This window comes from Triticum aestivum, chromosome 6D, assembly GCF_018294505.1.
Source record: "Triticum aestivum cultivar Chinese Spring chromosome 6D, IWGSC CS RefSeq v2.1, whole genome shotgun sequence".
NCBI classification, from domain to species: domain Eukaryota; kingdom Viridiplantae; phylum Streptophyta; class Magnoliopsida; order Poales; family Poaceae; genus Triticum; species Triticum aestivum.
The window spans coordinates 493,376,475-493,381,996 of NC_057811.1; positions in this window are offsets into that span (position 1 = coordinate 493,376,475).

Sequence of the window (5,522 nt, forward strand, 5' to 3'; positions counted from 1 at the left end):
AGCTGCACGGTTTTAACCAGCTCGTCAAAAGGTACTTATTTGACTAACAAGATTGGAAGACGGTACGGAAATATATTTATCAGTCCTTTTGTTCCAGCAGCTAATGATATAGCTTCTAGATTTGACCGCTCTAATGGTACCCACACTCTCAGCTTGGATCACTAGCTTGTGTTTCGATTTAACAATTTGTTGACATGTAATTTGATGTACTTATTTTATATAATTATATTTGATGTGAAGTTTGGCACCAAAGTAGCTCGATAAAAAGTGAGGCAAAGGAAGACTAAAGTAGGAAAAGGAAAGGCAGGTAACCTGAGTCCATCACAATGCCAAATGAAGCCTTAGTTACAAGGATGCGAGATTGAACCACTTATTAAAGAGTAATGAGTGTATATAGCAACAAATGAACCAACCAAGGAAACCTTACCATAGATTGATTGAGACCTATGACAGTACACATCCGAAGTTGAACACAATGCATCCACACTACGTGTGTTACTCTTTGCAAATAAGATGTTGTCATCAGCGAAGAGGAGATGTGAGATAGGAGGACCAAGTCGGCCTTTCAAACGAGAAAAAACATCTCCTCTTTCTTTGTTTTGATTTTGATATAGAGGAGAGAGAAAGCTGCCATTACAGTCGATGGAGAGCTTTGAGATGGTGCCAAGAAAAGTGGTGGAGATCTGCAACTCCATTGCATGATAGAATAACATGATGTGTGTACCAAGCGAGATGCCCGCTTGGTAATAGGAGTCCGCTGGTAGCCTCGCCAATGGCTGGGTCGCTGGGACCCATATGGTGGTGCACGTGCGGCCGTGCAGACGAACAGCATGTCAACACACCAATAACCAAGTTGTTAGGGAAAAGAGTAAGCTCTTCTAAGGATAGGCTAATTCACGAAGCAGCTGCTGCATAGCAAGGTTCCGCCGTCGCAAGATGCATGGTCACACTAGCAGCAGGTTTTCTATTCCACGAACGACTCAAGAAACGATAGACGAAGACAGGTCTGAGCCATCGTTCCTTTTTTTTCCGGTCTAATCATCTTATTTGTTAACTGAAATTCAACTAATTTCTCGTCTCAATAAAGTTTATCTCAATTAACAGTTAATCTACATGGATGGATGGAATTACCCTTTTCAAAATAATTAGGTGGTGTACCGAAGCAGAAGTCAAATAATAATGATCATACGACAGAGATGGTGGACATGTTCGGACCGTAGATTGGTCGCTCATGACGACAGTGAGATGTGGATTTTTTTTGCGGGGAAAATACTTGTATTACTCAAACAGTTGGATTACTGTCAAATTCACAAAGTTTTATGACCTCATCAGGTCCTTAACCTAACCAAAAAGTTGTGCGGCTCTAAACCCTACCATAACTTGCCATAGAGTGGCTTGTATTGTTTTGAGTGCGACGTATATGAGTAATACTAGTATTCCGTTCAAGCAGTTTCCTTTGGATCCCCTAGATCAAGGAGTTTCATGACCTATCAATTTCTTAGCTTCTCAACAAGTTGACGGCCTTGTTAGAGTTAATCTTGTTGTTTAGCTGATTACTTCATGTTTATTTGTGTTCGCATGACACTAGTTGTACGTAGTAGTTGACGAAGTCCTAGCTAGTTGCACGTATTAACTCGTGGCAGAGGGGGCGAATCGGCAGAGAGCGCAGCACAAAGGGATAGAGTGTGCAGTGCAGCGGACGGATTGGCAGCCATTTGTTTGTGTATATACATGCATGCGTTGTTAGGATTAGTCAAGTGTGAGCCAACCAACAAAGCACGTCGTGGACATGTGGCACTAACGTGTAGCTAGTGTGGTTGTGTGCCTAATCTGCATAAAGTTTGTTAATACCGGCCGGCTGCATGGATGCTTGTTCTCGTTGGGTCTTGCGGCCGTTGTGGAGACGCAATACAAGCCCAGGACCTGTGCATGCGTGTAGTTAGTGGAGACTACTAATCGGACCAGCCGCTCTGTGGCTTCACCGTGGATTGCATGCATGTCTAGGTGCGTGTGTGCATGCTAGGCAACAGGTTAGTCGCGTGAGTGGTGCATGGTGGTTGTTGCTACATGCATCGTGTCCTTGTATAAATAGTTCCCTTTGAGTGAATGGAAAAAGTGTGGTGAGCGCAGCACCAAAGATGTACTAGTCAGTATGTTCATCAAGGACGGAGCCTCTCGGCAAAGCAGCGGCTGGTTTTCTCCTTTGTGTATGTCACCATGTGTGTCTATTCCCATGTGTGTGTGCGTTCTTGTGCTATTGAGAGAAGAGAGAGTTGTGAGAGACAACGAGAGGTAGAAGAAGAAGGAGCTGCGAGAGGCGGCGCCAACAGGCCTCAAGACAGTCCGATTCTCCAATTATAGGCAGATTACTCCACTGCAAAGCTAATGATACATCTTCAGAGATTGCTGACAGTTCTAACTCAAGAGCATTATCACACGTGCTAAGATGTCGACATGCAGTAAATATGATCCCACCACTTGAGTCTCTGAGCAACATATCGTTTGCCGACGAGCCATCGGAGGGCAGATATGATCCATCTGTGTCAACGAAAAAACTAGCGTGCTATTTCACCGTTATAGCGTCGTTACAGCGTATTTGAAGAGGAAACACTAAGTTTTAGCAAATTCGGCCGCTACGGCGCTATCACATTATTCCATTCTCTACTAGTGTGAATTCTAACGTCCATTATCTGTTCTCTATCGTTCCAATAGTGCAACGGTGCATCATGGTTGGTCTAGATTCAGCAAAGGTGCAATCTTTCTAGCTCTGTCATGTAAGATTGTAATCTGGTGCTACCAGTAACTGTGAAGTTGACCTCTTAAGCTGAACAATTGTTGCTGTCACTTACTCTACTGCATCTAGGTGTTCCATGATCAGTGGAGGAATTGTGATATACGTATGACATATTTCCTTTAGCTTTCGTGGTGTATTTTTTTCCTTTTTTATGGGAAGGGTGAGCGGGCTTAGTAAGCGATGAGAGATATCCATTGAGGACGTAAGTGAGAGAGATGTAGAGACATGCAAGATAGACACTAGGGGTTGGGACATGTGGCTCGGCCAGGACATCAAAGGATTCTACGTATTTTCCACAAGCATGATCACTACCAATTCTTTAAAAAGAACTGACATTGATAATTGAGTATGACTTCAATTCTTTCTGAAAACGTACATTGATACTTGTGTATGACATGGTGCTAATATTATAGGCCGTACAAGATAAAGCAAGCCACTCATCGAAAAAAGAATAAAACACATAATTCATTATTCCATTGCCAAATAGTACACTCACTGAAATATTTGTAGATTCATCACACTAATACATATATGAGTAAACAATATAATTCAGGCATGCCCACATAGACTACATAGCATTATTAATGCATGGCGATCGATATCACACTCGCTCACCTTATTCAATTGATTCTAGCCTTTAATAATAAAGGCACAAAAGGTAAAGCCAGCCATGAAAGGCAGGCTAGCTAGCCAACATATGGTGCAGGAGGAACAACCACCCATGTATTAGGCACCGGGCCGACATCGTTGTAAATGATAACGCGTTCTTGGTCTTGTGGCGGTGGGGATGGAGCCTCTCCTGGAGGGAGTACTCGGGCAATTCTGATATCAGGCCTCTCCTGAGAGATGATCTGAACTGCTGCATTCAGTTCAGTACCAATCAGACCCGGCCACGATTCAGGCACCGGACCAGGCATGTCTACCCTTATCACGCACTAACCCGAGCCTTCCTCCCTTTCGAAACTGTTAATTAACAACAAGCATAAATAATTGAGAAATACATAGATAACCAAGAGAAACATGCATGGTGTTTTGTTTTTATAATAATAATAACAATAATAATAATAATAATAATAATAATAATAATAATATTAATAATAATAATAATCTCTGGTATTAACTAATAAAGGGATGGGAAACATGCTCTAAACCTAGGAAGATGTCATAATCGAAAGCATTATCTACTAGCCAAACAAGTAATCAGCCTACTGAAATATTTAATGGAAAATTTATGCAACACTAAAAAAATACATGCCAACCTTTAGGGAAGAAGAGGCAACTATGCCTAACAGAACCTTAGCTTTTCTCGTGGTGATGATCTTGTGTTCCAGGTATGTGTGTGTATAAATACAAATGTATGAGTGCACTCCCATTTGAGTAGGTTACGCCATGTCGATTATAACAATGCATGCATTTTGCTCACAGTTAATTGATAAGAAGCATCAGCATATGCCCTCCTTGTCCAAATTAAGCATGTCGATGATAACAATGCATTCATTTGTCTTCATTAATTAAGAAATATCAGCATATCCACTGTTGTCGAGATTAACGATGTTGATGGCAAGGATCCATGCATTTTACTTGATTGATTAAGAAACATCAGCATATCCCACATCCGTTGAGAGTAACGACGTCGATGACAAAATAATGCATGCATAAGCGTGTAAGTGGAAATAGCATGTAGGTATTTGATATTAGATGTACGTATGCAGAGCATCACCACATAGAAACATGTTTGTTTAAATAAGTGCATCTTATTGCAACATACTTTTGCTCAAGTTATTAATTTCAACACAGATTATTGTTCCTTTTATACAGAAAAGTCAACACTACAAGTTGCTTTGGATCTGCGAGTTATATAGAGGTGTCACTGTGGATTCATAGGAAATAATGCATCATTGTGCATTTTTAGAAAGAATTGAAGTCATACTCAAGTATCAATGTCAGTTCTTTTATAGAATTGCTTAGTGATCAGGCTTGTGGAAAATACGTAGAATCCTTTGACATCCCGACCGTAGCCGCATGTCCCAACCCCTAGTGTGCTATCTTGCCCGTCTCTACATCTCTCTCACTTATGTCCTCAACGGACATCTCTCGGTGCTTAGTAAGCCCGCTGCCCCTCCCCATAAAAAATCGTTGCTTTGAAACATGCATTTACAATTTATTAATTAAATCCGTAATCAAAATTTGGCATCAAATAGTAAGGGGCCAATAAACCAGGACGAGAAGGTAGTAGCTACCTAGGGTTCTCAGTGGAATTAAGACTTAAGTGGGCGAGGTCGGTCGGCTAGAACATGGAATGCAATTATTAATTTCTTAACAGGTGCACGAGATGAACTATTATATATGAGCCTCGAGCTTCCCTGGACCATGCCACGTTGCATGGAAACAGTAGACATGTCATTTTTAGCTTACCCAGCTGCCAGCTCTGCTTAATTCTTTCTATCACGAATGTTTCTTCATTCCATTTTTTCTTTCAAAAACCCAGACGCCGACGCAGACGTACACATGCATGCAAAAGAAAAGGCTCATCCACCACTCGGCGTGTTGCACGAGCAAGACGCTGAGATTGAGTCGGACTAATTATGATCGATCAATCCATAAGGCAGTGGTGATGCGGTGGTTAATTAACCAATTAAGGGAGGGGGATGCCGTGCGGGAGGGAGGGAGCTACCCGAATACAAATAATTCATGCATGCCCCATCCATGATGGATGTGTATATACACA